Raw genomic sequence first — 13649 nt, forward strand, 5'->3', positions numbered from 1 at the left:
CCTTTCTATGCCAGTTTTTTTCTCCCTACTAATCTTGCCAAACTCTTACTACTCATCTCAAATGGCCCTCCAAACACAGCTCACTGAATTCTTTCTACAATTTTCAGTGCACAAACCCTGTGAAATGCTGTCAGTCATCCCAACTCTTTTCAGGGAGCCCACTCACACACAAAAAGGAGTCCTAAGACAAACATCATATAGCCCTCTTTCACAATTCATACACACATCCTTATACAGCTCAACAGCTGCACACTACCAATTTTAGAGACCCCGCTCTTCACACATCATCATATGATCCATAAACATCAATGGAAATCATCCTTATATCAAGAGTAGTACCTAGTTTTGTAGAGAACCTCAGGTAGACATCCATATATATCTTACTGAGTACAAACTATATTCCTATATGAGACATTTGTACTAACTATACTTTGATGCGGTGCTGTTTAAACACCTCAGAGTGAATTTCTACTCACCTCAGAGAGCCTTCACTACACATCTCAGGGAGCTCTTTCCATTCGCCTCAGAGCTCTTTCCTATATACTGCAAAAGTCCTACCTATACAGTTATGTGAGCCCTCCAACTCATAGCCAGAAGTCCACTGACAAACCTTACAAATCCCCCTACACCTTTCAGAAGGTCCTCCCTACATACCTTAGAGAGACCTCTCAACACAAAGAGAACCTGTTTTAATACCCCAGAGAACATTTCCTACACACCAAAAACTCATTCCCCTACACATCTAAATAATCCCACCCTACTCACATCAAGACTCCTTCCACACACCTCAAAGTGCCATCCATAAACAGTTTAGGAATGATTACTCCATACTTTATTGAGCAACAACCAAAAACTCAGATATCCCTCCACATACATCCCAGCAAACACTCCCTATAAACACCAGAGAGATGTTAATTCAAACCTTAGAATGCTCATACTACACATCTCAACCAGTGCTACATACACAACACAGACAGATCTTACATCTATGCAAAACTCTCCTTACTCATCTCTGGGTGTTGCATATACACACCTAAGAGAGCCCCCATCATTCTCCATTGAAAGCCTTCACAAACACTTCAGAGATTTCTGTTATTATCCTCAAAAATGCCTCCCATATAAACAGTGTGTTCATACTGAGCATATCAGAGAAATCTCACTCTTCACTTCAGGGAGTCCTCCCTCCACAATGGTGTTAACATCTCTACTCAGTCATAAGGCCACTTACACCCTCATAGATTCCTTGGCATATCTAATAGAAGCCTCCCTACATACCTGCAAGAGCCCTCATTCACACTTCAGAATTCCATCCTCATGCATTTAAACAAGCCCTTAGTATACACCTCAGAGAACCTACACTACAAAGCTCAGAAAGTCTTCCCTACACACCTCAGCAAATCTTACCTACACATGACATAGGCCCTCCCTTCACAATTCATAAGGTTCTCCCTCCTTCTTCAGTTTTTCCTCCCTACTTCTCTTACATAGCTCTCATTACTTAGCTAAAAAGGCCCTTCAGAAACAACTCACTGAGTCCTCTCTATTCATCTTAGCACACATTCTTTATACAGCTGAGTAGCCCCCCAACTCCTCTCAGAAAGACCACCCACAAACATCATAGAGACCTCTGACACATGTCAAAGATCTCTTCTACAGATCTTATAGAAGTCCCTCAAAAAGATAAGAGACTGCAAGCTACCAACCTCAGAGAGTCCTCTATACACACCTCAAAGTAACCTTCATTCACAGGAAAGAAAGCCCTTTCTACTTATCTCAACAGTAGACTCTACACACCTCAGAGAGACTATCCTACAAACCTCAGCAAGTGCAAATTAGATTCCTTTAAAAGCTCTCTTTACTAACTATACTTCATTTCAAGTACTCTCTAAATCCCTCAGAAAGTCCATCTACTCACCTCAGAAAACTCTCAATACATGCCTAAGGGAGCCCTTTCAATTCACAACAGAGGTCTTCCCTATGCATTCAAAATACTGACCCCAACTCAGAATTCAACCCTAACTCTAAGCCTAACACTGAGCCCACCATACATACCACAGAGAGTACTTGCTGATATTGACCATGACCATGACCTTGATACATTACTAAACTAATGCTAATCTTAACCTTAAGCTCATAGAGCTTTCCCTTCTACATCAGTTTTTTCTCCCTACTCATGTCACAGAACTCTCGTACCTTACCTTAAAAGGCCCAACAAACACTACTCTTTAAGCCCTTTCTACAATTCACAGAGCACCCTCCCTATGCACCTATGTGAGATTCCAAGCTTACCTCAGGAAACCCTCCCACACACCACTAGGAGATCTCAAACACATTTTGTAGAGCTCTCTTACACTTGTCATAGTTTCCTCCCTCCACAGTCACATACTACTAACCTAAAGCACCTCCCAAAAAATCTCAGAGTAACCACCTTAGACATCAAGGAAAGTTGGTTCTACTTACCTCAAATGCATTTCCTACACACTTCAGAGGGACATCCTTATATATCTCAGTTTGTACAAATTAAATTCCTTTGCAATCCAGTTCTACTAATTAACTTCTTTGAAAGTGCACTAAAACACCTCAGAGAGTCTATCTGCTGATGATAGAAAGTCCTCAAAATACATCTCATAGAGACCTTTTGACTCATCAGAGAGGCCTTTCCTATAATTTGCAAATACTGAACCTGACCTTGAGCTTGACACTAACCCTAATTTAAGCCTAAACCTCAGCACTCCTTACATACCAGGGAGCCCTCCATGACACTGACACTGACCATGAACCTGAACCTGACCCTAAGCCTAACACAAAAGTGCCTTTCATCATACATCAGTTTGTTCTCCCTACTTACCTCAAAAATCTCTGACTATTTACCTCTAATGTTCTTTGAAACACAATTCAGTGAGTTCTTTCTAAACTTTGCAGATCACCTCCCTGATTCACCTATGTGAATCCTCTCAACTCATCTCAGGGGGCACTTCCACATATGTAAATGAGCCCTCTGACACACATAAAGGTACCCTGCCTACACAACTCAGAGGCCACTCCCTACAAACCTCAGAGGGCCCTCTGCACACACATTTAGTTCCCTGCTGAAACATCAAAGAATACCCTCACTACACATCTGAAGAACTGTCCCTACACACCTCAGAAAGACATCATTACAGACCTCAGTGTGTACACACTATGTTTTTTGGAAACCTTCCCTAATCACCTCAAGAAGCCTGTGTAATCACCTCAGGGAAACCCCATAATACACCACAGAGAGCCATTACAATTCAGAAAGCCATTTCAACATACCACAGAGGCCTTCCCATTACAATCCAAACACTAATTTGGATCCTAAAACCAACAAAGAACAAAATCTTAACCCTCTAACTCTAACACTAACACCATATTTCTCATACTAACTCTAAATATAACCCTAATCCAAGACTGAACCTCAAAAATTAACCTTAAACCTAAGAGTAACCCTCCCATCTCAGCTCAGAATAATCTCCATACAAAAATCACAGAAGCCTCTCTACACATCTGAGTGCCCTCCTGATACTCACTATATGTCTCAAAAGAAGTCTCTACACACCTGAAATAGACATATCCCTATACAAATAAGTGAGTACATGCAATCCTCCTTTACAAGCCCTTCTTAACAACTGAGTGAATCTTTCTATTAACCTCATAAAACCATCACTACACTCTTCAGAAATCCCTTTTGACTGGCCTTCCATATACACCAAAAATATCCCTACTTACTTAACTGAGCACTCACACTCATGTCAATTAGCCCTCCCACAAACCTCATAAAGCCCTCCTACACCCTTCAGAGACCACTCCCATGATATCTCATAGAGTCCTCCTTCTACAAGGAAAGGAATTAACTTTCACATTTGGAGAAATTTCCTATATGCCTCAAACATAGCTCCCTATACATCTAAGGATTTCCTCCCTACTCACATTAAGAACCCTTCCTACACAACTCTAAATCCTATCCATACACACCTTAGGGACACACCCTCCACACTTTACTGAGCAAGCCCTAAACAACTCAGACATCCCTCCTTATACACCCCAGAGAGCAATCCCTAAAAAATGCCAGAGAAATGTTAATTCAAATCTCAGAAATGTTAAATCAAATCTCCCTACTCACCTCCAAGTGCCTTACATACACAACTCAGAGATTCTGTCTACTATCCTAAAAGAAACCTTACACCACAGAGTGTTCTCATTGCTTATATCAGATGGATCTCTATTTATTTCAGAGGGCACTCAATACACAACTCAGATAGCACTCCTGCATGGGAAAAAGTCATTTTTTACACCTCAAATATACCTTCTGCACACCTAATGGAGATTTCTCTGCACACCTCAGAGACCCCACACAAAAAAACTCAGAGAGCCCTTCCCTTCCTACACACGTCACAGTCACCTTTCTCCACATGTCAGAAAGCCCTTCACATTCATATCAATCACCCTTGCTACACAAGAGAGGGCTACCGATTCACACTATAGAAGCCCATACTACACACATCATTTATCAATTCTTACACAACTTGGAGAGCAGTTGCCAGATACTACACACTGCCTCTCTACACTACTTTTACAATTCAGAGGACTCTGTTACACACTCATAGAGCCTTCCTTTCAAACCTTAGTTTGTCCTCCTTATTCACATCAGAATTCTCCCCTTACTCACCTTAGAAATACATATCTGCACCCCTAAGAGGATACATACATTTCACCCAAATGAACACTCCCTAAACATCCCATTCAGCTATCCTCTCTACAAATCTCAGAGAGGCTTCCATACAAACCTCAGTGTTCCGTATAATTAAACTTCAAACCTCAAAAAACACTACCTGTGCATCTCAAGTAGCCTGCACTACTCACCAAAAAGCCCTCTCTATTCACTGCCAAAGGTAAAAACTACAAAATTCAGAGCATCCTCTTGATACTTTATTGAGTGCCCTCCCTAAATACCTCAGAGATTCATTATACTATCTTCAAAGTATCCTCCCATCAAACTTTAGTATGTTCTCCATACTGAAATCAAAGATATCACACTATTCACTTCAGAAGACCTTCCCTGCACATCTGAGACAGCATTTCTCCTCAGATGTAAAGTCCTCTTACACCCCTCATAGATTCTTCTGCACACCTAATAGGGACCACCCTACAAACCCCTGAGAGACTTCCCTATTCTTATCAGAGTGCCATCCCTATGCATTTCAATGAGTCCTCAGTAAACACCTCAGGGAACCTACACAATAAATCTCAGAAATTCCTCCCTATTCATCTCAGTGAATTCTACCTACACACCAAAGAGATACCCCACTCCACACCTCATTATACCTCCCTTTCTATATGAATTTGTCCTCCATACTCATAGAGCTCTCTCTGCTCACCTCAAATGGTTCTCTGAGCACAACTCACTAGCGATCTTTCTACACATTTCACTACTCTGTATAGACCTGTGTGAGTCCTCTCAACCCATCAAAATTGGACCTACCACACACATCTAATAGACCTTTGACATGTCATAGAGTTCTCCTACACATGTCATAGTGTACTCTGCAAACCTCAAAGACCATGCACTACTAACCTCAGAGAGTCCTCCCTAAACACCTTAGAATATCCTCCATGCACATAAATAAAAGCACTCCCTAATCACATCAAAGCAATCTCTACATACCTCAGAGAGCCATCTGTACATACCTCACTGAATGCAACTATACTTGTTTCAAAGCCCCTTCTGCTAACTATACTTCTTTGCCAGTTCTCTCTAAATACCTCAAATAGCCATTTATGAAACTCAGAGAACCTTCAATGCACACTTCAGAGAACACTTTTGAGTCACTACATGGGCCTTCTCTGTATACCACAAACACTGACCCTGATCCTAAACCTAACTTTAAACCTAACCCTAACTCTAACCTCAAGCTCTCCCTACATAAAATAGAGGGCCCTCCCTGACCATGATATGGATCATGATCATGACCTTGGCGCCAAACCCTAACCCTAACAGCAACCCACACCCTAACCTCATAGTTTTCTCCCTTCTACATCAATTTGACCTCCCTACTCAGAATTCACCTCGATGGATTGATATTGATGATTGTACACCAATGGGTCAATATTGATGATCTACACTGACAAGTTGATATGCACAAATCTATCCAAAAAGTTGACATCAATGAAACATCATCTCATTGATAATGACAAATTGATAATGGACAATCTACTGCAACAGGTCAATATTTATGAATCTACATGCTTGTATCAATATTGAAAAGTCTACCCCAATATGTTGATATAAACTAATCTAACCCAGTGGGTCAATATTGACCAAACTACATTGATGGGTCAATATTGACAAATGTACCTTGAAAGGTCAATATTGATGAATCTACTCCATAGGTTTAATTTCAACAAATCAACACAAATGGGTTGATATCTATAAATCTACACTGAAGAATCAATATCAACAAATAAACCCTGATGAGTTGATATCTATGCATCTACACTGATGAGTCAATAATGATGAATCTACAATGAATCAATATCAACATATCTATATCAATTCATTTACCCAACAAGTTGATATGGATGAATCTACACTGATATATTGAAATGGATAAATCTACCATACAGTTGGATATTGATAAATCTATCCCTATGGGTCCATATCAATAAATCTATGTCATCAAGTCAATATTGATGAATCAACCCAATGAATTAAATTTGATGACTCTACACTGGCAAGTGGATATCAATAAATCTATCCCAATGAATTGATTTTGACAAGTCTAACCAATGAAACCAATCAAATCAATATTGATAAATCTAACTCATTGAGTTGATATCAACAAATCTATCCCCATTGGTTGATATAGATGAATCTACCCAAATAAGTACATTTCTGTGCAGAGTGGTGAAAGGATGGGGGAGTGTGACTGGGATTGGTGTCTCTGATGACCTCATGACTGTGGCATGACTGGTACCTGGAAATTTTTCTGTGCAAGGGCACATGATGTTTAGCTGCTGTGGTAAAACCCTGCATGAGGAGGTTCTGTGCAAGAGTCCTTTCAGCTCTAACCTTGATCTCAGTCACAAATCTTCTGGGAATAGAGAAACTCTTATGCTAGGCAATTACAATGTTTCACCAGTTCCATTACTCCGGTCACTACACCAATGGGTTGATATGGATGAATGCATCCTGATGATTAAATATCAATGAATCTTCCCCAGTGGAGAGATATTATCAAATCCACACCAATGGGTTTATATTGATGAATACACCCAGAAAAGTTGATATTGAAAAATCTACATTTTCAGGTCAATATCAGGGAATCTAAATTGACAAATCAATATTGACTTATGAACATTGACAAATCCACCATGACTGGTTAATATTGATAAATCTACCCCTAAGGGTTGATATCGATTAATCTACACCAACAAGTAGATATTAATAAATCTACACTGATGGGTTGATATTGATCAGTCTACGCCTATGGTTGATATCAACAAATCTACCCTGACAAGCTGATATTAAAAAATCTACCCTGCTGAGTTGATATTTATGAATATACCCCACTGAATCTATATTAACTGAACTACACTGAAAGGTAGACATTGATGAACCCATGCCTTCAAGTCAATATCAACTAATCTATATTGATGGGTTGATATCAATGAATCTACTACTCATTTGATATCTTTAAATATACCCTGGGTGATTGCTATTGATGACTTTAAACAGATGAGGCAATATCAACAAATCTATCTGAAGAATCAATATCAATGAGTCAACACCATCAATTTGATATCAGCAAATCTATACCATGAAGCAAATATCAATGAATCTACCCAATTGGATCAATATTGACAAATCTACATTGATAGTTTGATATCAATGAATCTACATCAATGAATCAATGTTGATGCATCAATATTGATGAATCAATGTCCATAAATCTACCTGTCTATATTGACATATCAATATCAACATATCTACACTGATGAGTTAATATCAACAAATCTACGCAGTCCAGTCAACATTGATGAATCTACCCTGATGACTCAATGTTGAGGCATCTATCTCAAAGAGTCAATATTGACAAATCTACCCTGAAGAGTTGATATAGGTGAATCTACACTGATGAATAAATATTGGAAAATCTAAACTTTGAGTCGAATTTGATAAGTCTACAGTGATGTATCAAAATTGGTGAATATACACCAATGAATCTACATAGGTCATTTGATATTGATGCCCCTACCCCATAAATTCTATATCAATGAACCTACATCATCAAATCAATAAACTCATCAATATCAAAGAATCTGCACTGAAGTGTCACTATTGATGAATCTATGCTGAGGAGTCAATTTTGATGAATCTACAGAGATGGGTCGATATTAATGAATCTAACAAGAAGAGTCAATATTGAGTAATCTATCTCAATGAGTTGATATGGACTAATCTACCCTGATAAGTCTATTTTGATGCATCTACACCAAAGGGTTATCAACAAGTCTAACCACATTGGTTGATATAGACAAATCTAACGCAATGAGTATATATATATATATTTTTTTTATTATTGTACACAAATGGGATATATGTCGTTTCTCTATTTGCACATGGCATAAAGGCATACCATTTGTGTAATCATAAATTTACATAGGGTAATGTTGTTTGATTCATTCTGCCATTTTTTTCCTTCCCCCCCACTCCTCCCACCCCTCCCCTCCATCTATACAGTCCTTCCTTCCTCCATTCCTGCCCCCCTCTCTAAACCCAACTCCAACCCCAACACTAAACCTTCCCACCCCCCATTATGTGTCATCATCCACTTATTAGCGATATCATTCTTCCTTTGGTTTTTTGAGATTGGCTTATCTCACTTAGCATGATATTCTCCAGTTTCATCCATTTGCCTGCAAATGCCATAATTTTATCATTCTTTATGGCTGAGTAATATTCCATTGTATATATATACCACAGTTTCTTTATCCATTCATCAATTGAAGGACATCTAGGTTGGTTCCACAATCTGGCTATTGTGAACTGAGCAGCTATGAACATTGATGTGACTGTATCTCTGTAATATGCTGATTTTAAGTCCTATGGGTATAGGCCAAGGAGTGGGATAGCTGGGTCAAATGGTGGTTCCATTCCAAGTTTTCTAAGGAATCGCCACACTGCTTTCCAGAGTGGCTGCACTAATTTGCAGCCCCACCAGCAATGTAAGAGTGTACCTTTCTCCCCACATCCTCGCCAACACCTGTTGTTGCTTGTATTCTTGATAATCACCATTCTAATTGGGGTGAGATGGAATCTTAGGGTGGTTTTGATTTGCATTTCTCTTATTACTAGAGATGTTGAACATTTTTCCATATGTTTGTTGATTGCTTGTAGATCTTCTTCTGTGAAGTGTCTATTCATTTCTTTAGCCCATTTGTCAATTGGATTATTTACTGTCGGGGTTTCCGGGACCCCCAGCCTTGGGCACGGTCAAGATGGCACCTGGCGCTGAGCCAACAGCGGCCAGCTATACAGTAAACAACCAACGAATTCCAATGATTGGCTAGTTAACGATGTGATTAGAGCATGCCCCCCTCGTGTACCTATTCTATGCCTGCAGCTCTCCGCGCGTTTACCTCGTGTGCTCTCCCCTGATTGGTTGAAGTGTATATAAGCTTGATGGGTGGGAGAGTAGAAGAAGCAGAAGCTGAGAGTAGGAGGAGAAGCTGAGAGTAGTAGAAGAAGCTGAGAGTAGAAGCGTGCAAGCGGGCGTGAGCCGAGCGGGAGAAATGAAGTGGCCGGAGCGGGCGTGAGCCGAGCAAGAGAAGCGAAGCCGCCGGAGCAGGCGAGAGCCGAGCGGGAGAAGAGTGAAGTGCAGGAGAGGGAAAGAGAGCGAGAGAAAGGGATAGAAAAGAAGGAAAGAAAGGAAGACTGTGCACAATAAATCTCCGGAGCTTCAGACATTTGTCGTGTCTCTCTCTCTCTATGGGTAGAGGGAACGCGATAACTGGTGCCGAAACCCGGGAACATGAAGGGTTTATGAAGAAGACAAGGTAAGATATCTTAAAAAATTTTTAACAAGTTAAACCAGTTATAAAAAAGTTAAAGGGTATCAGGATATGCCATCAGCGGTCCTGGGGATACGCGGAATGCGGTCCAGTTAAAGGGTATCAGGATACGCCATCAGCGGTCCTGGGGATACGCGGAATGCGGTCCAGTTAAAGGGTATCAGGATACACCATCAGCGGTCCTGGGGGCACGTGGGATGCGGTCCGATTAAAATAAAAATAAGGACACACGGAAGGTGGTCCGGTATCGGGATACGCCAGCAGCGGTCCTGACGCGTGGAACGCGGTCCAATTAAAAATTTTAATGCACACTTGATAGATAGTTTTCCTTTCAGTAATCTCGTTGCTCCTGGCAGCTAGGCCACTGTTTGTTAGCTATTCAAATTAGTAACAATGGGGTCTGAAACGTCTAAATTCAGAATGCAGCAACCCCTCAGGGAGCTGTTAAAAAACCATGGGACGCCATTAAAGGAAAAAACAGCTAAAGTATTTCTCGATACTGTGGAAAGGGTTTCCCCTTGGTTTTTGGATGAGGGCCTTTTGAATACCCTACAGTGGGAACAGCTGGGGGAGGACCTTCGTATAGTGGATAGGCAAAACCCTTTGCCAGTAGGCACTATGGCTATTTGGTCTCTTATTAAATCCTGTCTGTGAGATAAAAACAAAAAACCTTCACTCACCGAGCCTTTAGCTGAGGGAAGACAGGTTTTGGAAGAAATAAAAGAGGAATGCTCATATCCTTCTCAAAATTCAGAAAGAGGAACTAATTCAGATGAGGAACTATCAGAAGGGGAACTATCAGGAGAGGAACTGGAAAAAAGAGTACAAAAATTAAGACTAGATGAAAAGCCCCCTCTAGTGTCCGTGTTGCCTAGTGCACCTCCCATAAATAGGGAACCCCTTCATGAAGCGTCCGGTTTCAGATTACGCTCAGAATGGAGACATCTTGGATCTGTAGCATATCCTGTTTTTGAGGATGCTCAAAATCAAAGATTCCACCAACCCTTAGACTTCAAAATAGTGAAACAGTTAAAAGAAGCAGTTAGTACATATGGTCCTCAGTCAGCCTTTACTATAGCCTTAGTAGATACCTTGACATCATTAAACTTAGTGCCCCAGGACTGGACTAATCTTGCTAGGGCCGCTCTGTCTGGGGGACAATACCTTATGTGGAAAACATCATGGCAAGAAATCTCTACGGATACCGCCCGCCGAAATGTGGCAGCAGGAAATCCCCAAGTCGATAGGGACATGCTTATGGGTGTAGGACCTTATGAAACCCTTCAGGCACAGCTTAATTATCATCCAGCAGTCTATGCACAAATTGCCGTGGCTGCAACCAAGGCCTGGAAAACATTACAAGGAGCAGGAGATTTGCAGGGCCAGTTGTCAAAGGTAACTCAAGGGAGTAGTGAGCCCTACGCGGACTTCGTCGATAGGCTAATTCAGACAGCATCACGCATCTTTGGAGATGCAGAGCAAGCCATGCCCCTAGTAAAACAGTTGGCTTACGAACAAGCTAACAAATGGTGTAGGGAGGCCATAAGACCATGGAGAAACAAAGACTTGTCCACCTACTTAAAAGTGTGTAGAGATATAAATGATACTTCAGCGCAGAGCAGTGCCTTTGTAGCAGCCATAGACAGACAAACCACCTTGTTGTCTGCCGCACTTGCACAAGCCCAGGGGAGATTCCCTTCAAGAACTAATAAAGAGTCTTTAGGATCATGTTTTGTGTGTGGACAGATGGGACATCTAAAAGCCACTTGTCCAAACAAAAGGCCACCCCTTGCCCAAGGTGGGAACATCTATACAAAGAATAACTAGGGAACCGGACCTGGGCTATGTCCAAGATGCAGAAGAGGAAATCATTGGAGTAGTGCCTGTCAGTCTATTAGAGATAAGGAGGATAATTTCCTAGGGTTGAATCCTAAACTTCAAAAAAACGGGAGACGGGGCCCTCCCCGGGGCCCGCAACAAATATACGGGGTAATTCAACAAGTTCCCCGACGGTGGTATCCTCCCACAGAGAAGGGGAGCGCAGAGCCACCTCAGGAAGTGCAGGATTGGACATCTGTGCCACCTCCAGACTCATATTAACCCCAGATATGGGGGTGCAGATGATTGATACTGATTGGCATGAAAAAATCCCACAGGACAGTGTAGGACTATTACTAGGTAGAGGTTCCTCAACACTAAAAGGACTTATAGTACACCCAGGGGTTATTGATCCTGATTTCACTGGACAAATAAAAGCCTTGGTCTCTTCACCAAAAGGAATTACGGTCATCTCTCCAGGGGATCGCATTGCACAAATGCTTATATTACCCAGTCGACATTCTTTGTGGCCCAGTAAAAATACAAATAAAGGACAAGGAGGTTTTGGATCAACAGGAACCACTTTAATAAACCTTACTATGGATATGGGACAGAGGCCCCTCCTAAAATTAAAAGTGGGAAATATGGAATTTACAGGTTTATTAGATACGGGAGCAGACAAAAGTATTATTAGTGCAATGGTCTGGCCAAAGCACTGGCCATTGATCACAGCAGCTCAGAGCTTGAGAGGCTTAGGAGTAGCAGAAAGCCCCAATCAAAGTGCTTCCTCATTATCAGTGGAAAGATACAGAGGGACACACAGGAATATTTCAGCCATATGTCTGTAATGTTCCTATTAGTCTATGGGGACGAGACGTCCTGCAGCAAATGGATATGAAACTCACCACTGATCAGACTTACCAAGGGACTCCTGTAAGAAATATGTTACAAAATATGAACTATGATGATAAAAAAGGATTAGGAAGACATAGTCAAGGATCTACCCAACCACTGCCTTTACTTCCACCAAAAAATGATTCTCATGGATTGGGTTTTTCCTAGGGGCCACTGATAAACCATCAATCCCTATAGTATGGAAAGATGATAAGCCTCGCTGGATTCCACAGTGGCCCCTAACAAAAGAGAAGCTAGAGGCAGCTCATAAGTTAGTACAAGAGCAGGTACAAGCAGGTCATTTACAACATTCTACTTCTCCTTGGAATACTCCAATATTCTTAACAAAGAAAAAATCAGGAAAATGGAGGTTCTTACATGATTTAAGAGCCATAAACGAACAAATGTACCCTATGGGACCCATGCAATGTGGACTCCCTCTTGTCACTGTGCTACCAAAAAATTGGCCTACTATTATTCTGGATTTAAAAGATTGCTTTTTCTCTATACCCTTACACAAAAATGATTGTTGGAGATTTGCCTTTACTTTGCCCTCTCTTAATCACACTCAGCCTGATCAGAGATTTGAATGGACCGTGTTGCCTCAAGGTATGGCTAACAGTCCTACTATATGTCAAACATACGTAGATAAAGCGTTAACAACTACTAGACAAAAGTTTAAGAGATTGTTGATTTATCATTATATGGATGACATACTTATTTGCCATCCAGAAAAAGAAGTTTTGTTAGAAGCATTACAATTCATAACTCAAGCATTAGAAAAAAGAGGACTAACGATAGCCCCTGAAAAATTACAATTAGAGGAGATCCAAGAATATCTGGGT

This window comes from Sciurus carolinensis, unplaced genomic scaffold (genome assembly GCF_902686445.1).
Source record: "Sciurus carolinensis unplaced genomic scaffold, mSciCar1.2, whole genome shotgun sequence".
Classification (NCBI taxonomy): Eukaryota; Metazoa; Chordata; class Mammalia; order Rodentia; family Sciuridae; genus Sciurus; species Sciurus carolinensis.